A 22,488-nucleotide genomic window follows, 5' to 3' on the forward strand; every position below is an offset into this window, starting at 1 on the left:
GTACCCCATGTAGGATACTAATTTGCGGTGTATCAGTCCGCTCTCTGATGACATTAGGACATCACAGTAATCATCCTAACTCATTAGATTAGCCTATCAAATGGTCATTTAGGAAAAATGTTTAATCAGACGGACCGATCTAAACAGATGTTGTTGCCATTCTACCTTGTTTAAACGTCTCCGTATGCCTCAGATTATTGTGATAGTTGTCTTGTAACCTCTCCATCATCCTTTCTTATTCCCTCCGAGCTCTTTCCCTTTGCCTCACTCTGTACCACTTGTATCCTCTCAGCATGCCGATCAAGACGATGCTACAGATGGGCATCAATCAATATCAGTCGCACAATATAGCCAAACAATCCACATCCTAAATTTGCAAACCACCTTCCAATTGCGCCAAACCCTTGTCCAACTTTATCCCAGACATCTTCAGTAGCTAAGTCCCTCAATTCTTGATGTAACTCTGTAATGTTGCTAATGTACTTCTGTAAGACTTTACTCCAGTCAGGGATATAAGTACAACACTGTTGGGCCTTCAGCATTCGACAGACAATGCCTTCTTTTGCGAGGAAAATATCTAAAGCAAGTAGATTTTGTATGACCATAACCCTGATTAAACCATCTCGCCATCTATAAGCAAAAGAGATCTAGCAGTATTAGTAGATAGGTTATCAACTATGGTAGACAATTTTCTAATCTTGATATCATTTAGCAGTACTCCTATGCGTGGTATCATAGCTCCCAAAATTTCTCCCACAACTTTTCCAGCACTCAATCCACATTTCTGTCTAGTCTTCGCTACTCCACCTAAGTCTTCCAAATCTTCCACATGGTATATTGTGGGAAGCACCACAGCTAAATACCATGCCATTTTCTAGGCAGCCTCAAATATGCCTTCTTTAAACACAAAATAGACTCCTGGTATAATACGTGCGGTGCAGTCTAAAAACATTTTCCATGGGCCATAAACCAAAAAGGTATGATCACTCTTGCTCTTTCCCACGAACACAGAACTATATCCACTCTCAGCCTGGTGAATACATAGTCTACCCCTGTGTTGCCATTCCAAAGCTAATGGTCCTGAACTCCCTGCAGCACAATGCCCTATATCTTCTTTCGTCCAGTGAGGAGATTTGTTAGGTTTATTCACCTCACTCACTACAACTCTAAATCTATCTTTCACCTGATCTATCAATTTCTTATTAATATCAGTTAATATACAGGTTAGATTGTGTCTATGAGCACAAGCAGTGTCTAGCATAGCAGTGGGTACAAAATAAATCCCTATCATTTCAACTGTCTTTGTATCATAATTATTCAGGTGTTTGTAATCTGGTACTTCAGATAGTACTACATCATAGTTAGAGAAATAATATTCATAGTGGCCCTTCTTATAAAACATGCTAAAGAGTAAACTACAACTGATACCATAGGTCACAGGTAAGTGGTGGTCTGCAATACCCTCCTTTACTGATGCAGGTAACTGCATGCGTACATAGCAACCTCTAGCTTCAATAGTGTCTACATATTCATATAAAAGCATAAGCGTTTAATGTGTAATCAACCCTTGACAAATTTGAAATGAAATAGATCAGCTTTCAATTCTGCTTCTTCTGCTGATGATGGTTCTATAGCCAAAGAAGGAAAAACAATGTCATTCAAAATCAGAGATTGTAGACCACTCAACCTTGGTGAATAAGGAACTGCCAATGAAAGAAGAGCATGCAAATCAGTCCCTGGAATCTTCAGGAGGACTTTGATTATCAGCACTGATGTCCCGAGACTCTTCCGCATCGGCATTTGGCAGCCAAAGAAATCCACTCTGGAGATGAGTACCTCTGACAAGGCACCCTGACCCGTTAGGACTTTCTCAAACTCAGTCTCTCACCTTCAACCTCACTTTGCTCAGATAGAGATGTTTCAGTTATTGGTGTGAGCTCTCTTTCAGATGTGAGTCTTAGGTTTCTTCTCTGTTCTCTTTCTGGCCAGATCTTATTCAGGTCTGCCCTCTATCTCGACTGCACCTGTCTCCTCTCACTTTGCTAGCTCCTTCGTCAGGGTCAGACCCTTGCTCAGACACCACTGTTCTTTCTCCTTCAGAAGAAAAATCTGCGTCTTGTTCGACTGGATCCCCCTTGGATTGCTTTAAGCCTTGTTCAGCCTGTACCGATCCCTCTACAGCTTGGCTCGCCCTCACTGGTGATCCTCCGTTCACTTCTGTCAATGCTTCTGGGAGAGGAGCTGTTTCTTCAGAGGGGCTCTGAACTCTGCAAGGCATGAACCCAATTCGGCACTCCGCCACACTTCACAGCAGTTGCAGTCACTAGTATCACTTGGTATGGTCCATGCCAGCGGAGCTCAAGGCAATTCTTTCTCACATGCCTTTTTTCAGTCGCTGGGAGTTAAGTCATGGCACAGATCTTGTATCGTTGGTGCAGTTGCTGTTTCAACCTGATGAGACACAGAACGAACCACATCTGCGAATCCTTTACAGTAGCAGGAACCAAATCATCTGATATATTCACAAGCATGTTGGCAGGCAGTCTCATCGCGCTCCCCATAAGAACCTAATGAGGGGACAAACCAGTTCTTCTAGCAGGAATTCTGCGCAGACCCATAAGCACAACAGGCAAGGCATCGGGGCATTTCCAAGATGTCGAAGCATACACCTTTGCCAATCTCAACTTCAGAGTGCTGTTGACCTGCTCAACAATTCCCAAGGCTTCCGGCTTGTATCTGCAACGTAATCTCTGTTCCACCCACAAAGCTGCACACAGCAATTTCAGGCTCTTGTTATTAAAATGAGTCCCTCGTCTGACTCCAATATAGTTGGAAATTCGAACCTCGGAATGAGCTCCCTCAATAACAGCTTAGCCATTGCGAGTCTTTCACACCTCCTAGTTGAATGGACTTCAACCCAATGGGAGAATATATACACCACAGCCAGAATGTACCTCAATCCATTGCTCTTAGGCATCTCAACAAAATCCAACTGCATCCTACTGAAAGGTCCTCCTGACCTCCCAATATGGCTCAATGTCACAACAGTCCTTTCCCCTGCATGCATTTGATGATACATTACACATCGATGACACAATGCTTTTGCAAACACTCAAAACCTTGGATTGAATCATGTCTTTAAACACCCTCACCATTGCATCTCTTCCTATATGTGGAGCGCCATGAATCTGCCTTGCCATCTGGTGCAGTAAGCAATCGGGTAGAACTGCTTTGTCATCAGTCACCACCCAGATATCATCCTCTCTCTTCAGACAACCTGCTCTGACCCACCCTGATTGTTCCTCTTCAGAAACTTCCTCCTGCAGGGGCCTCACCTCATCCCAAGTATTGGCAGCAGCCAACATAACGTTGGAATCTGTCATCTCTGTGTCCTCGTTTCTGTATTCTTCATTGAAAGTAAAAGCATTCAAAGCACAGTAACGTGCAACCTCATCTGCATATCGATTTCTGACAGAGACATAATCTGTTCCCTTGCAGTGTGCAGAGCATTTCACAATCGGAAATTTCCCTTGGCAACTGTAATGCTTCTAGCAATTGTCTCACAATCTCCCCATTTTGGATTTGGGAGCCAGATGATGTCATGAACCCCCATTGAGACCATAACTGTACGAAATCATGAACCATACCGAACCCATCCTGGCTGTCTGTCCAGATCGTCACACAGAGATTCTCAGGAACACAAAATGCACTGGTCGAGGCAATGAGCTCAGCTACTTGTGCGGAGTATACTTCTTGTAACCAAGTGGCTTCCACCACCCCAGAAACAGTACAGACACCAAAAGCTGCTCTCAGATTTCCTTCATTGTCCCTTAGGTACGAGCCATCAACAATCAGGACATAATCAGGGTTAGACAGTGGCTCATCGACAATGCCATGGCGTGGTTTGGTACACAGTTCACTGACGTCGAGACAGTCATGGTCTTCCCTTCCCTACCCCTCTGAGTTTGGAATAGGTAACAAGGTAGCAGGGTTTAACAAAGAAAAGTGATTCAGAGTGACACTGTCAGCAGCCAAGATCACTTGCTATTATCTTGTAAACCAATTATTTGTCAGGTGCTGCGTTTTTGTTCTTGTCAACAGAACTTCCACTGAGTGGGGAACATACACTGTTAATGGGTGCCCCATCATGATGCTCTCACATCGTTCAATACGGACACCAGTTGCAACAACGGATTTGAGACATCCAGGCAATGCTGATGCTACAGGATTTAATGTAGCATAGAAATAGGCCACTGGCCTACAGGCACTTACATACAACTGAGTGAGTACAGAGATCGCACAACCATATAGTCCATGAGAGAATAGCGAAAATACTTTGTTGTAATCCGGCATTCCTAAAGCTGGAGCGTGACACAAGCTCTCTCTCAGCTCCAGGAAGGCAAGCAGGCAATTGTTATCCCATGACACCGTATTAACAAGAATATGGTGCACTCCTGCCTTTCCCTTAGCGCTGGCAATTAATGTAGCTGCCTAGCGCCAACGCAGGCACTCTAGCATCATTGTACAATGGTGCCTGCATTGCAGGGAAGATTGTTTATGAGCATGAAGGTGTCCCTTCCTGCATGTAAACAATAATTCAGGGCGTTTTGCTCTTTCTATGTGTACTGCAGAATGCAGCACACACAGAAACAGAAAAAACTAGGAGAAATAAAGTATTTCTCCTCGTTTGGCCATGTTAAGACCAGGTCTTCCCTGGTCTTAATTTTGGCACTGCCCTATATTTACGCCACCTTTGTAAAAATGGGGCAGTGTCAAAATCAATGGGTGTTGTGGTGGAACGCCCACCACAACACTTATTGCCCACCCCTTTCACGCTGTGTAGTGTGAAAGGGGCTTTATTCATAAGGCAGTGTTAAGCCACGTTAAGTGGCTTAACGGCGCCTTGTGAATAAGGCAAAGCCCCTATCAACACAGGTACATCAGAAAGAGTTAAGTTCCTATGGCCCCTTTATGTCCATTATCAACCAGATGGTTTAACAATGCAATCGTTTAATCTCTGAAAGCTTCTCTTCTATGTGATGCAATCAGAAGATCATCAATGTGTTGAACCAGAACTGAGTTCGAGGTAAGACTAGGGTCTCAAGATTCCTTTTCAAAATCTGTTTAAAGATCGATGGGCTTTCAGTATACCCTTGCGGGATACGACACTATGTTAAGACATGGTGTCCCAGCCGGATAGCGAATACAAATTGGCTTTCCTCATGTAATGGGATCGGAAAAAAGCCCGACAGAGATCAATAACCATGAACCACTTGGCTTCACATGGAATTTGGAATAATATCACTAATGGATTCGGTACCACAGAACAACAAGGAACCATTAAGTTATTCATCTTTGGGAGGTCTTGGACAATGCAATATTTATAGCTAGGCTTCTGCAAGCCCATAATAGGGGAATTGCATGGACTCCTCAGAATCTCTTTCAGAATGCCCTGTTCGATCATGGAGGTAATCACAGTAGTGATACCTGCCACAGATTCAGGTGTCAAATTATACTGTCGGGTTCTCTGGAATTTAGCATTTGGCTTAACCTGTATGCGGACTAGTTCAACTCCTTTGATGAGTCCAATCTCTTCACCTGTGAAGTCCCACACCACCATTGAGATGGTGTCCCTAATGTTTCAATGCATTTCTTCCGCCATCAGGAGAGGAAATATTGTGACATATGGATTCTATTTCACCAATTTGAAAGCAATATCCTCATCATTTGTTTGCATTTCAATTTCTTTCGGTGTGCAATATATAGTGCAATTCAACTTTTACAACGAGTCACGTCCCAACAAACACACAGGCCTCGAGTCACATACCACAAACTAGTGACGGTTCTCAAAGGACCCAATCTTCACTGGTATCTCCTTACTTAGAGGATTTGACATTCTCTTGTCTGCAACTCCTACAACTTGGATCAATTTTCCTGAGAGGGGTAGGTTTGGGGTTTCTGCTGTTCTCACAGTAGAGCAGGTAGCACCAGTGTCAATCAAGAATGTTATTGGATGACCATCACCATCTGCATTAATGTAGGGTCCTCTGTGGTCTACCTCTAAGACTGTACCAAGTGCACAGTCTTCCTCCCCTCGCAGGTACCATCATAAGGATGGATCTAAGCCAAACTCGTCAAAGGATTCCATCAGAGGCATTTGATGGTACGTTTGATTTCCCTGTGGTATCATTGGAGGTTGTGGTACTTGCATTACGTGACACTGAGGCCCCCCATATTCTGTACTCTAGGCCTCGTCACAGTCGGCATCTGTGCCACATCATTCTGTTCCTGACTAAATCCGCAAACTTGCTCTTGCTGGGTTGGGACGGCATTCATGCTTCCAATGCCCCACCTTATTACAAAAATTACACATTGTAGACTTCTTCAACGTCGTCTCACCTATTCCTGTGTTTGTGTCTCTTCCTTGTTCTGGCAATACTCCATTAGTCTGCAGCTGAACTCCTGCGGGGTGAACTTCCCATGCACGAGAAACATTTCCAGCAGGTGCCTGTGCCTGTCCTTACTTTTTGGGCAGCCCTCATTTGTACCAACATCAATTTCTCTTTCATTCTCTTGTGTTTCGAGTCAACTTCGTCATTACAATACCTGGCATAACGCAGAATTTCATCCACGGTCATATTCTGCCAGCAAATCAAATGTTGTTGTATCATGAGGCTAATCTCGGGCCTCAAACCTGTTGCAAACTTGGACACAAATTGTCCCATGTCTTTGGGGTCAAGATTGTCTAACCCACTGTACTACTTGAAAGCCTGCAACAGCCTTTCTTAGTAGGCACGAATAGTTTCTTTGGGCTCTTCGGTCATTCGATTAATTTTGTAACAATCAATATCCTGTGGGGCTATTTTCGATTGTTACCACGTCATCACCTGACCATATTTCTTCATTACCATCGGTGATGGACCATGAGTCACTGGGTTTCTCTCTGGTTCCTTTTCAGGCCACTCTATGGCTATCTTACATGCAGACCACAAGTCACAGGGGATCATAGTTTCAAACAACGTGCTCAAATCATTCCACAACACCTTCGAAATCTTCACAAAACTTGTTTATACCACTCAGCAGGCTTTTCCCTCAACTTGGGGAATTCATTTGTGAATGCAGCTTGATCACCTCCACTCTAAGGCACATGCATATAACCACCACTAGGCACTTCCCGTAGCGGATATGGCACCACTTCTGCTTCCGCTCCCCCTCAGAGGAGGCGGATGCCCTGTAACCTTCTATGCCCTTCTCTTCTTTGACCACCTCTCCTCCCATTTGTCTAACATACTCCATGCTCGCATTCCTTTTACCAATTCCCAACCCGAATGTGTGTTTTTAATCCGGGCACTCTATTTTCCTCTATTTCATGGGCAGTGTAAGCAAGTCTGTGATTCCATTGCAACATCTTTGTTCAGGCAAGACCTACATCATATTTCTGAGCTGATTCAGTCAACTTCTCATGTGCCTATCTTGCTCTCCTGGTAACATCCTTCACCATAAACAGTAATCCATCAGGCTCCTATGTCTCTGATCAAGATCCATATTTCCACTAATTATCTCATCTAATCCAGCCCTCATCTTTACCAGATCCCCCAATTTCACCTCAATGCAGATTTTATGGTACCCTGACTCAATTGCGTATTCTTATTCTCCTTGGTGTTACTGTGATTCCTAAGCTATGATTCTAAATCTGAAACATCAAAAATGTGCTGACTGCCAGAGGTTCCCTGTGTCGCCCCTTCTCCCCAGGTGTGCTACTTTGTATTCTGGTAAGTGTGCTCCACACTGTTAGGTCTGAATCAGCACTTCTCGCAGTTAGGCGCCTCATAATGTGAGAACTATTTTGAAATACAGACGGTTCTACTTTCACAATAATAGGGATACTTGAGTTAACAGGAGTCAATAGAACTAAACTCCCATCAACATTCACTGGTATGCCTTGCAATGTCCCTCCAGTACTCACATACTGTTCCTGATTTTCATTCCCTGTCGAGTTTGGGTCCTATATGGGAACAATAGGCCCAATTGTGACCAGTACTGTAAGAGCTTCTGGTAGCCTCGAAGCAGCATTAAGGTTACACAGATCTGAGCCCCTGTCATATATGTTCCCACCTCTTCTCCTCTTTCTGTTAACCTTGATCCTTTCAATATCCCTCCCACAACACCAGGATCTGGGGCTACGGGTGTTGATGCACTCTCAGTGATTACAGTATCATCAAGGTTTCTCCTACTTCCATCCTGCAATGGACTATAAGTGGGTGGACGATCAGCTAACAATCCATTTAACAGGCTAACATCAGTGTTACTGTCATCATTTCTATCTGTCTCTTTTTTCCTGTCTTTGTCTTTCACGTCCTCATCCCTCATCAGTGCACGATATAACCCCTCTCCCTCAATCATGTCTACCCTCCATCTTTTTAACTTAGTATCCCACTGTGCCTCTTCGTAAGCTTGCATGGTTTTCTTTATCTTTACTTGATAGCCATCTCTCTACTTAGCATAAGATGCATATATCCATGCATCAAGCGCCTCAAACTGTGTACGCCTAGTTAGAGGTTTCATTGCAAACATCACTCCCCTCAACTGATTAAGTATCTCCGACTTGAAAGTGCCATCGCAAGGAAACAACAATGCACCAACTTCTCAGTTATCTTGTACCAATTTTGAAAGCCAGATAATAGTATGGTGTCCTACATTTGATGCCATATGATGAGCCAGGGTGTCTTCCGATGGGGCTTCTTCGCCCACTCTTGTAGTAATGCCCTCTTCCCCTCGAAACATGTCTCGCAGAACCCTAAAACATCGCTTGATTTTCCTTATTTTAAGAGATCTCAACAATCCAAATGCAATTTAAATCAAATAGTATGACGATGGGATCTCAAACACCTCAGATGTAATAAACAATCATCAAACAATCCCAGCACGGTGTTACACCAACCAACCTATACCTGCGCTGTGCAATCTGACGTCACCAGTGGCTCACCCTCCTTCACGATTTCTCTGTACGCATTCACTCACACAATCATCTTATAATCTGTCTTTCTAAAAGAAAATAGAGACACACTCATACAAGAATATACACTTACAGCAAAACCTCGACCAGCGGGGATTAACCTGAATCAGTTCAGTTTACCCTCTGCACAAAAAGGTCCACTACACTATTCACAATTGTCCCATTCACACAAAGTTCCCTATCTTAGGTGCAGCCGTCGACTACGTGTCACGACGAACCCCTCAACTCATCAGCAGACAATCACAATCTCAGTATGTTCTACACCTTTAAAATATTCCGGAATCTATGGCCACTTCGGGACCGGATAACCTTATATGAACTCCTTGGGCCACTTCGAACCAGACAACGACATTCACTCAATTCTCATGACGACTCAGAAAGACATCACACAATTAAATCATCACTGCAATCCAAGACGCTGCACACACCCCTAATAATACTCACTCTTCCTCTAACTGCTGTTCTCGCCGCGCATCACCAAACTTTGTCCTCTCCAATTCTCGATCATTAGGGCTCTACCTGGGGACTTTTTGAGTCAGGGCTCCAGACTAGACTAGATCGGGTTCCAGATTCTCCCCTTGCTTCATGTGTTAACCATCAGAATCTGCCACCAACTGAAAGGGCCTGGGTCCATTTGTTCAGTTCAGCTCCAATGTTGGTCTTCCGATGGTTCTTTTTAGCAGCATGAACGAGTAAAGGGAAGTAAAATTTTGTACGGCAATTTAAGACAAAGTGTAACTCAATAATGGCTGCCCAATAACTCAAATCGACAACCAAATAAAGTTTAGTCAAATTTATTACAGATTCAAAAATAGTTGGACCTACACAAATCTTAACATGAGGTTAGAAAAACTACAGGGGAAACAGAAGGAATCCAAATCTTCTGAAGATATTCGCTCAGTGCAACATGAAAAGAACAATGAGTTCTACGACTATAGTGCAGGAAATCAGAAAACAAAAGTTAAGGTTCCCCTTCAACAGCACTTCGTAGATATAAAGCATTTAATTCTATCTATCCCAACTCTAACTCTAGAGGTGTCATCCCTAAATTAGCATTTAGGCAAAAGAGTCAAAAGAGAAAAGGTGTCAGTGGGTAGAGCCTTCCTAAGAAGTCAATCCACCATAAGATGGGTCCGCGGCTTAAAGCCACAAACACTCAGGTGCTCTCCATCAAGAAGGCAAGCAGGAAAGGGGTGTATATCCTCTCTACAACGCACTATATACTCAAAGTTGCATTCAGCAATGGTGCCATAATGCTGTCCTCAAACGTATGCTACAGTAGGTCAGCCACGGAACTTGTCCATGATGTTGATTCCTTTCACAGCCTTCTCCATGTGCGACCCTCGGCAACAGTTGGTCTTTGGTCTCCTCTCCTTCTCCTGTGTGAAAGCACCTCCTTCCACCTTATCTTTTAGCTAGCCCAAGCTAACTGTAACTCCTTCATTCCGCAACTTATCTAATGGAACAATACCCCTACTCTTCACTAACAAACGTTGTCCACATGAAATGCAAACATGGGAACAAATAACATTCTACAAAACTCACATGAGTTTCAGAAACTAGAACATTTTAAAATGTACTGCAGATTCAGGCCTATGACTTAGGCTAAAATAATGAATTTGTCATGTTATGTTCATTATATTTCCATAAAATCATTAGCGTCCAATCCGGAGATTTTCTCTAACTACATTAATATGTATATTTCAACTACATCATTAGCCCAAGTAGCATTTAAAATACAGTTAACATATCACTGTGTCACATCCCTAATGAGGCCTATATAAGCAGGTTACATTTGTTATGTTTCGGCACAAATTCTATGAGTCATTAATTACGTTTCACATCAAATTGCATTGATTTTATAAGAACATGTTGCTTGATTCAAGTTTCCTCTAACATCTAATTTCTCTAATAAACAGAATATTATGTGAGTGCATACTACATGTGATTACATTGTGCTCCTAATAGATACCCCATGTGGGATACAAATTTGCGCTCTATAAGTGGCAGGGGCATTCTTTAGTCTAAAGGAAATCACAGTCTCTCAGGCTTTCAAGATAGGGACAGGTCCTCTTCTCATGGCACAGGTCTTCTCTAGAGGGTTCTCCTGGGCCCCAAGAGCTCAGGGCTGTAAGGCCCAAGCTCCGGGGGCTCTGTTCCCCCTGGGGCTGCCAGGTCTTCTCCCTGAAGAGAGGGGACCTGGTCTTGTGTCTGCTCAGAAGCTTGTTTCCCAGACTTCTTGCCTTTTCTATTGGTGGGCTAGACCATCATTCCAGGCTCCAGTTCATTTTCATCCTTGGTTTTGCATTGTGCTCTTGTTTTTACACTCACCCATTCAGGAATACCCAGCATAGCTGATTGGGTCTTTCTTTTGACCTAAATCCAAGCTGAGGCTCCAGATCAATGCCCAGCAGACATTCAACAGGCACTGCAGAGGATACCACCACCTTCATTGGGCAGTAACCCCTCCCCATTCAGGTATTGTTCTGAGGATACTAGTCTTTTAGTCACCATGGTAACACTTGCACCTGTACCCCTCAGTGTTTCAACTCTGATCCCATTTATATCAGGCTGTTTGTCATAAGTAATAATCAAAGGGAATGGATCACTTGTAGCTGGCACCAGGGTTCGGATAGTTGTTTCCGATATTAATCTGTTGAGGATGTCTTCTAGAGGGTATTTTAGAATGTTCACAAAGGTTGCATTCTAATTGCTTATAGCAAGGAACAGGTGTAGGGGATTAATTTAAGGAGGGCTGTCTTCCGGAAGGTTCACATTGTGGTCATCTATGCCGGTTGCTTGATGCTTATTCTGGTGGATTTTCTGGATAGTTCAGTGGCGCATTGAAACCTGACCTTGCATATGCTTTTTCAAACAAACCGGGAAACACCAGCTGCAGCTAGCTTTTACCAACAGCAAGTAATATGGTCGAAAGTCAGGGTACAAGACGTTTGTTCATTGATAAGTGTTGGGAGGAATGATATGAGTCATGCCTGTACATTGTGATAGTCAACAGAGGTGAGCTGTAACAGGTATCCTGACAATTGTCTGTATTTTTGTTGCCTCAGTGGGCTCGCTGACATCGTCAGGGCTCACCTGGGACCCCATCTGGAGACTTATCTTTGCAGTTACTGCAGGTGTACTAGGGGGACTCTTTGCAGAGACAGCTAGAGTCTTAAGTGGGGTTCCTTTTGGCCTTGCAATTAAAGCACCATGGCTTCTTGGGATCCCAGTTCTTACCCTGGTACCCCCCACCACAGACTGTATATTGTTTTGGGGCTCCCCCTCCTGTACAGGTTTTTGGGAGGCTTTAGAAGATTCATTTTTGTTTTTATCTTTTTGGTCACATTCGTTCCCTTGGGGGGGTCTTTTTGGTCTCTTTCTTTTGCTCACCCCCACCAGTGGTAGTTTTGGTCACCCTTGTTTTGACCCAGTGGTCTGCCTTCTTCCCCAACTCTTGTGGAAAAAAGTGTAAATCTAGGTCTACCGGGAACCTATGGAATTTCCCTTGATAACAATTACTCAACAGATGCTCTTTAATGATTAAATGGTAAAGCTCATCATAGACATGCACATTGTTACCTTTCAACCAGCCACCTAGTGTCTTAAATGAAAAGACCACAAAATCAACTCAGGACTAACTCTGAGTTTTTCAAGTCTCCCTGAATTTGATTCTATATTCTTCAGTGGTGAGTCCAAAACCTTCAATCAGGGTACACTTCATGAGATCATAGGACTCAACATCTGTCTTAATCACGGTCAGGAGTCTATCTCTGCCTTTACCTGAGAGCAGTTCCCACAAGAGAGAGTGCCAATGCTTCTTGTTTATCCTTCTACCATTACAAGCTCTCTCAAAGGCAGTAAACCATTTGGTGATATCACATCTGTATATTTGGGGACAATCCCTTTGGGAATTTTAGGGTCAAAGATTTCCTCCCTTTCTCTGTTTATAGAGTTGCTGCCATCAGAGATGGGTCATAGGCCCATCTCAGCTCTTTCTTTTTCTATAGCCACTAGTTTAGCCTCTAATGCTATTCTGTTGGTTAGTTTCTAAAGATCTGCATCTTCAACATCTATCACTGCTGAGACACTACTAAGAGTGCTCCCAGAGTAATTTTTTCCTGAGGGACAGTGTTTGAATCAGAGTCAACCTCATCCACTACTTACTCTTTTTCTGCCTCCTCTTCTGCAGGAAGGGTTTTATCCTCATCCATAGCTCTAGCATTTTCTATAGTCAATGTTTGCAGATGGGCTGAAGATCCAATCGTCTAGATCCAATTGGGAGGTTCCATGCTGTCCTACTTAAGATTCTTATACAGCCCAAGGTTGAGTTTCTGGGAAGCACCTGGTTTATCAGTCATGGTTTAAAGTGAGTTGGGACCTTTTCAGAAAAGAAATAAAAATGCTACAGTACTTTCTATAGGCCTAACTTACTAAACAGACTTTTTAAATTCTAAACAGTTTTGCAAAAGGACTCAACGAAGGCCCTAACAGCTATTTTAAAATAATTTTAAAAAGTCAAAAATCGAGAATATAAAAAATTGTCATATCTTTTTTATTGAAAGAATTATGACAGCTGTTGCACAATATGTTCAGCAGGACTAGGTAAATGCACATACACATGATGAATACAGCTTTCTTATTTCAGTTCCCATTATTGACCAACTGGGCACATCACAGATTTGCATCCCCTACTCCTCCGCCATCTGCTCTTCCGCTCTTGGCAAGTATTGCAGGCCACCTCTGTATTCATTCCAACTGGCCCAGATCTTCCCCCACTTTTGTGGGCATAAATGGCCTTCATAGAATTCTTTTACCTCCATCATACATCTGTCCATATCTTGTTTCCAGTCCTTACGCTTTGGTGGTGAAACCGCTCCCCACAGTCTCACAATGTTCCTCTTGGCCACCATAAGTCCCAGTGTGACCCATATTTTCTCCATCCTACCCAGGTCAGAGGATTCCCACACATTCAGTAGACATCTCCTCTCTGTGAGGGGAACATCACCTCCCACTACATTATTTATGCAGGACAAAATGGAAGTCCAATATTTCTGTATCTCTGGGCAGTCCCAGAGTTATTGGTGGAAGGTTCCATCTCCTCCGCACCTTCCCCATCTTTACTAGTGTGTTACCCAACATATTTGCCCTGTGTAAGATCTTGAGCTGTACTAGGCAAAATCGTCACTTGATCACTACTTCTCTGGGTGAGGACAGAGCATCACCCCAGTCTTCCTCATCTATCTCCCCTATATCCGCCTCCCATCTCTAACGGAGCCGGAGCAATGTGTCTGGCGTATTGTTAATCAGTTTCTTATATGTTAGTGAGATGGCTTTGCGCGTCATGTAGTCATCGAGTAGCCTAGCTTCCAGAGGGAATGCTTCAGGGAGGATCTCACCTCTGGGAATTGTAGTCATTACGGCATGTCGAACCTGGTCGGTATCTAAAAGTTTCCGATCTGGCTATTCCGTATTCCTGCTTTAACTCGGGAAAAGTTATTACTCTACCCCCTTCCAGAGATCCCCCACCTTGGAGATGCCAATCATGTCCTATTTACCAAACCCAGATTTGAGTCTTAGAGTGCCCAGTTTATTGGAATTCGACAGGAGCACGAATTGTGTAATATTCCCCTCACCAGCCTAGTGCTTTGAGGGTTCTATGCCATACTTGGACCGGTAGTAATGTAGGTCCCGTGAGGGTTATGTGTTTAGAAAGGGTGTAGAGCTTGTTTGTAGCCGTGCGGTTGTAAGAAGTGACGGTCCTTGGCGTATCCTGGGTCCCCTGAGGGACAGTGCATCCATTGGTTGATCGTGGCAAGCTGTGCTGCTTGATAGTATTTGTGAATGTCCGGCAGCGCTATGCCCCCATCATACCAGTCACGGGTAAGTTTTGTGAGCGCTAAACGAGGAGCCTTCCCATCCCACAGCAATGTCCTCAATTCAGATTCAATTGCCTGAAAATATACCTCGGGGACCAGGAATGGCGTATTTTGTAAGACATATAAAAATCTGGGCAATGCCATCATTTTAAATAGCGCTGCTCTATCCAGTAGGGCTAGAGGCAGGGTTCTCCAATGGCAGACAGCCTTCTTAAGGCGCATCAAGGGGCCCTGGAGATTATTGTCGGTAAAGTTCATTAGGTCAGAGGTGATATAGATCCCCAGATATCAGAAGCCATCTCTGGTCACTCTTACTTCAGTACCTTGAGGAGTCTCCCTTAATGATGAATAAAATAGATTTAGACCAATTAATGGTGTATCCTGAGTATTTCCCAAAGAATGTGAATATATACCATATCCAACTCAGGGAGGCATGGGGGATGCCTTGTATTGCAAAATATCATCCGCATACAGCAATATTCTGTCATCCCAGTCCTCTGCCCATTGCAGACCCCGCACCAAGGGGTCCGCACGGACCCAGATCGCCAGTGGTTACAAGACTAGGGCGAACAACAAGGGTGAGAGGGGGCAGCCCTGTCGAGTCTCCCTTCTGAGTGGGAATTCTCCAGAGGTTTTTGCGTTAACTACTACCCTGGCCAGTAGTTCAGTATACAATAGTCGTATCCAGGACAAGAACTTTGGGCCAAATCCCATGCGTTCCAGTGCTGCGAAAAGATATTGCCTCTCCACTGTGTCAAACGCCATGCAGATGTTGAGTTACAGGATAGCGGCATTTTCTTGGATAGTTTGGACTCGACCCAGTACCCCTTGGAGAAGTCTCAAATTAAGGGCCGTATTCCAGCCTGGCATGAAGCTGGATTGATCCAGATGGACCAATTTATTAATAATTTGGAACAGTCTCGGGGCTAGAAGCTTTGCCAGTATTTTGACTTCAGCATTAAGGAGGGAAATGGGCTAATATGGGGCACAGTTCTCCGGCGGTCTGCCCTCTTTGTAAATGAGTACGATGGATGCCAGTCTTATATCTCTGGGTAGTACTGCCACTTCCCGACTCTCCACGTACATCTTCAGTAAATAGGGTGTGACCAGCACTGTAGTAGACTTATATAACTCTATTTGGATTCCTGAAGGCCCCAGGGCTTTACCCGATGCAATCCTTTGGATCGGCTGGGCAATTTCATATGCGATTGGGTCTGTTTCCATAAGGTCCCAATCTTCTCTAGTGAGTGTGGGGAGTTGTAGATCTCTGAGACGATCATGGGCATCGCTCTCAGGTGCATTGGGGCATATAATTGTTCATAATAATCAGAGAAAGCATTTGCTATTTCTTGGGGATCAGTAAGGGGGTTCTCCTACTCTTTTGAGATTTTGGTGACTCATCTGCTCGCTTTTTCTCTTTGGTCAAGCCATACTATCAGTTTCCCTGCCTTGCCTCCCGAATCATATATGCGGTTTTGGGCTGCATAGTGGTTAAGTCTTGCCGCATCTGTGGTCAGGTCCCTTTATGCCTGCTTTTTAAGGGCCAGTTCATGTTTTACGTCAGGTGTGGAGTCCATGTTTAGCTGGGCCTCTAGCGTCAAGATGTCTTGTTCAATTTGTTCGACCCCTAGCCTAGTCAATAATAATACTTCACCCTTGATTACAGTTTGATAGGCTTCCCAGACTGTTCGGGCGGAGTTTACAGAGCTTTCATTTTCATGAAAGTTGTCCGTGGCTTTTGTCAGGCCCTCCCTAATATGTGGGACCTTCAAATCCCATGGATTGAGTGTGATTCCCTTACTGGGCCCATGCTTGTCTATACTGTATATGGCCCATATGTGGGAATGATCAGATATCCCTCGCGCAAGGCGCTGCACCTCTCTGAATCTCTGCAGTCGGTGAGCCAAAGTGAACAGAAGGTCAATCCGTGTGCTCCTCAGTGAAATGTGAAGTTGTGAGGTTTTGAGTGCGCCATATGTCTATTATTCCCATCGTCAAGTGAATGGGGGAGGGTGCAATGGTTCTTGGAGGTGACTGGTCCAGTGAATCGCACATAGTCATGTTAAAATCTCCCCCCATTAAGAGTTTGCTGGTTGGAAGCTCCAATCGGAGTTTACCTAGTTCTGGTAGTGTGATCTTATGCAAGGCCGGTGGTATGTAAGCTGAGACTCTGTTAACCGTTTCCCCTTCCCATGTCCCTGAGAGTGCCACATACCGGCCTAGGGGGTCAACCCAGGAGTGCTGAACAGTCAACGGTAGTTGTCTCTATCGTAGAATACCCACCACATCCCCGGAGCTTATTGTGAATCCTGCATGTGCCACCATTTTATAACCCCATCTATCTAAGGCCCTACAAGTGTTGTCCATTAGGTGTGTCTCCTGGAGGAGTACCACCCCAGGTGAATGCCGTTTAAAAAATTGTAACACTACAATCTCGTTTTATTTTGGCACCCAGCCTCCATTCACGTTCCAGGAGAGAAAACGAATCCCCGGGTTTGTTTGTTGTTTCCTTTCCATTCTGTACGTGGTCAATGGTAACCTCGCAATCAGTCAGACTATATGGGCGCTGACATGTGTAGGTTGTGCATCCCAGGTTCTCTCTTTTCTCTGTCGTCATACAAAGTGATAAAACGTTCAACTCCCCCCTTTCCCACCCCCTGTTCCCTCGCTTCCCTAACGGAACTGCCCCGCCTCCCTGCACAGCAAACTCAAAACTGTTCACCCTCCCAAACTCTGCAGAGTGCCTATCGCCCCCCCCAACAACATTACACTAGTGAAAGGAACATGGACCTTCTTCTGGCTTTCCACCCAACCTCCCTTTATGTTAGCACTGTCATGAGTGTCCAGATCGCCCGGCAGTTCCAAGTCTGGGGGGCCATATCTCAGCCAATCTATCTTGACCCGTTTATACGTATTGCCCTTCATTTCAGGACACCTCATTTCTCCCACCATTCTCCCGTCTGCAGCATCTTACCACACATATTTGTGCCTGTTCAGTGGTTCCCCATACCACCATATATCTTGTTTCTAATGTACCTAGACATTTAGATAAAACAGTTTACGCTTCCCATTTATGGATCATGTTCAGGGACCAGTCTCACTTCTTCTTGTGGCATACTTCGGGGTTGTTGTCTTTTCAGTTATCCTGGCCGGCGTTGCTGTTCTCGTTGGGTCTTGACTCTTTGGTTTCCAATGGTCCTCCATCCATCCAGCCACTCCCACGCTTCCTCAGTTGACTCAAAAAAACAAGTTTTCCCCTCCGCCTCCACTCACAATCGGGCGGGAAAGAGCATCACATATTTGAGTCCCTTGTCCCTCAGTTCTTGCTTGACTTCCAGGAAACTTCGCTGTAATCTCTGTACCTTGAGCGTAAAGTCTGGAAAAAAAGTTATGCGTGCATTTTCATAGAGTACTGGGGGTGCACTTCGGGCTGACTGTAGAATCACATCTGGGCCGCACCCGGTCATGGGGGCCCTCCTGGAATTCTTTGGGCCCTTTTAACCAAAAAGTATTTGGAGAGTCCTCTGGGCTGTAGTTCCTTGGTCACCAAGTCTCCCACAAAGAGATCTGCAGAGGGTCCCTCTGCTTGTCCTGGGACCACCAGTATGCGTATATTGTTTTTTTAAAATAAATTATTTTTAGTATTAAACAAAAGAACAACACCACAAAAAACAACAACGTAAAAGAAGCAATCGTCAGGAAGGATACAATATGAAAAATAAAGGTCGCAGTGACATGATCACAAATAAATAAAGGAAACAATAGCAATGACATATAGGCAGATCGAAGTCCGCACCTTCTAAAGGGATCCTCCACATTATATCGAGCACCATCCGCAAAGGGGGTACATAGAAATCCTCTGTACTCATTCCATGGGCCCCACACTCTTATCCATTTGCCCGGGCAGCCCCTCCCCTCGTACACCACCCTTTCAGCCTGCATGCACCATCCATATCCGCTGCCTATTCTGTTCCACGGGGCACAGCACCCCCCTTCCATGTCCTCGCAATGTTCCTCTTTGCTACCATACACCCCAAAGAGACCCACGTTTGCTCAGTACGGTTCAGATCTGTGGCATCCCAGTTATTTAAGAGGCGTAACCTTGGGGTGGGGTCTATTGGTTTCTGGCATATTTGGGACATAAGGGACACAATCTCAATCCTATAGTGCTGGAGGACCCGGCAGTCCCACCATTGATGCAGAAGCGTACCTACCCCACCACAGTCACGGGGACAAACTGGGGAGGGCAGAAATCCCATCTTGACCAGCGCAGTGGAAGTGTAATACGCTCTGTGTAGCAATTTTAATTGGATAAGTTTAAACCGAGACCTAATAGCCACCTCCTTGGGCGAGGCCAGGGCCTCCCTCCAGTCTTCATCTGGAATGTCCCCCAGGTCAGCCACCCATTTCATACGGATTTTATCCAACGGTTCTGGAAGATTATTAATTATCTTGTGATGCTTTAAAGAAATTGCCTTGTCTGGAAGGTAATCATCTAGGAGCCTATCTTCTAAGGGGGATGAGGCTGGGAGATCTGAGCCCCTGGAAATGGCCTTGGTGAGTGCACTACGTACTTGTAGATAACAAAAGGTTTCTCCCTCGTGGAGCTGGTATTTGGCCTGTAGCTCTGCGAACGGGACCACTGCGCCCTTTCCCCATACATCTCCGACTTCGGAAAGGCCAATCAGATCCCATTTATCAAACCTAGGCCGAGTGGACAACACCCCAATGTGTTAGGATTCTAGCAATGGAGTTACTCGTGTGATCTTGCCCCTCCATCCCAATGCGGTGGTGGCTGCTTGCCAAATAGAAACAGTAGTGGAAGTGGGTGTGAACGAAGGAGCATGCCCTGGCCCGCCATAAAGTGCCCTCAGATAATTACCCCCCGACATGTTAAAGCAGTCCATTCTATAAGCTGGGTACGCAATGGGGCGGTGCGCCCAGTGATTAAGAACCATCAATTGAGAGGCCCAGTAATAAATTTTAAGCGCGGGCAGCACGATAACTCAGTCGTACCAGCTACGTTGGAGTTTATCTAATGCGATCCGGGGAGTGCCGCCATTCCATATCAAGGAACGGACCTCAGAGTCAATCGTGGAGAAATATTGTGGCAGGACTGGGTAGGGTGTGTTTTGTAAAGCATACAAAAAGCAGGGGAGTGCCATCATTTTGAAAAGGGCCACCTGTCCTAGTAAGGTGAGAGGCAATCCCTTCCAGTGCTGCACATCCGCACGAAGGCAAACCAGTGGCGCGAGGAGATTCTTCGTGTAAAAGGAATCTTGATCTTTTGTAACGTAGACACCCAAATATCGGAGGCCCTCCGTGACAACACCGGCCATACAATCTCGTGGGAGCCGTGGAGGGGCCCCGCTAAGGACATAAATCAAGGACTTGTCCCAGTTGGTAACATAGCCCGAATACTTCCAAAAGAGGGCCAGGATTTGGAGCACTGAATGCAACGAGGTCCAGGGTTTACCTAAATACAGAAGAATGTCGGCAGCATAGAGGGATATTCTGTCAGACCAATCCGGAGCCCAGTTTAATCCACAAATGGACATGTCACCTCGGATCCACACCGCTAACGGCTCCAGTGCCAACGCAAAGAGCAGTGGTGACAGGGGGCAACCCTGCCTAGTTCCCTTCCCTAATTCAAAAACCGACGATCTGCCACCGTTAACTGTAACACGAGCCAGCGGTTTGTTATATAATAAACGGATCCAGGCCAAAAAACAAGGGCCAAAGCCGTACCTCTCCAAAGCGGCAAATAAAAAGGGCCATTCCATCATATCAAATGCCATTTTGGCATCTAGGGACACAATTATCGTGTCCTCTTGTATAGTGAGGGCTCTGCCCAGTACCCCGTAGAGGCGGCGGAGATTGAGTGCCGTGTTCTTGGTTGGCATAAAACCAGATTGGTCTGGGTGGATCAGTTTAAGCAGATGGGGCGACAGACGAAGGGCTAAAAGCTTAGCTGGGATTTTGACCTCTGGATCAAGTAGGGAGATCGGACGATAGGAACCGCATTGGTCTGGGGTTTTCCTTCCTTATGTATCACTACAATATTCGCCAGTCGCTGTGCAGACCCCCAAGAACTACGCTTTCATTGTACAATCACAGGAGATATGGAGCCAGGACCTTCGAGTTCGCTTTGTACAATTCAATTGGGAGCCCGCTAGTGCCCATGGCCTTACCTGAACACAGCGCCCCTATTGCTTTGGATACCTCATCAGCGTCAAGAGGCGCATCGAGATCAGTCACACCCTGGGGGTCCAGGTGTGGCAGGGGCAGGGTGGAGAGTAAGTCAGCAGCTTCCTCCTGAGTCGAAGTGGATGTGGGGACGTAGAGGTGTTAAAAGAATTTCGGGAAAATCTCCGCAATTCCGTCGCGATCACTACGTCTATCCCCATCCGGAGCAACCATCTCTGCAACCCAACGATTGGCCGCCTCACGCCTGTCCAACCACGCCAGTAGTTTACTGGCTTTATCGCCAACTCATAAATCCTATGTTGCGTTGCACGGTAGTGCGCCTTGGCCGCCTCACTGGCAAGTGCCTGATATTCCTTCTGTTTTACTGCCAACCTATGAGAGGTGTCAGGGGAGGCAGATGCAATAAGATTGCGTTCCAGATTAGCCACCTCTAATTCAATATCTACTAGATGCTGATGTTGTTCCTTCCAATGGCCCGCTACCGCTGCCACGCCGCACCCGTGGATCACCGTTTTATACGCCTCCCACAGTGTTACATCAGAGTCTACGGAGCCATCATTTTCCGCAAAGTAATCGGACGTGGCCTTTAATAACTTATCCCGTACGTCTGGAACGCGAAGATACCATGCATTAAGAGCCATCTCTCGATGCGGGAGGGGTGGAGCCCCGCCGTATTGCGCTAGGATCGGTGAGTGATCGGATATGCCCCTCGGTAAGAAGGAGATGTCACCATACGCGGAGAGTTGGGGGGCCTGGCAAAAGAGATAATCAATGCGGGACAGACTCCCATGAACCTCAGAGAGGAAGGCGTATTGGCGGTCTAATGGATGAAGAGTGCGTCACATGTCAATCAGGCCGAGGGCCTCTAGGAATTCCGATAATAATTTCCCCTGTGGCTCAGGACGTCGGGGAGGCAAGCGGTCTAGTTCTCCGGCCAAAGTAGCGTTGCAGTCACCCCCCAGTAAAGGAACTCCCTCAGGAAAACTCAGCAGGTGCGTGCCCAAAGCGGTCAGTGTGGACGAGTGAAGTTTGGGGGGGATGTATAAAGAGGTCACAGTAAGAGAGCAGCCCTCCCAGGCTCCGGACACTGTAACAAAACGTCCATCAGGGTCATGGGTGATTTTTTTAACCTGAAAGGAGGACCTCGCAAGGATACCCACCCCTCTGGGACCCCTGGTGAATCCTGCATGGGCAAGTAATTTGTAACCCCAGTGGTTCAGCGCCTTATATGTCGTGCCTGGTATGTGCGTTTCTTGCAGAAGTACAAGGTCAGGGGGGTGTCTCTTCAAATATTGTAGCACCAAACCCCTTTTAATCCGGTCACCCAGCCCATTGACATTCCAGGTTATCAGTTTAAGGCGGCCCCGGTCGTGGAAAGCATAGGAG

Source organism: Triturus cristatus, chromosome 6 (assembly GCF_964204655.1).
Source record: "Triturus cristatus chromosome 6, aTriCri1.1, whole genome shotgun sequence".
In the NCBI taxonomy this organism is placed as follows: domain Eukaryota; kingdom Metazoa; phylum Chordata; class Amphibia; order Caudata; family Salamandridae; genus Triturus; species Triturus cristatus.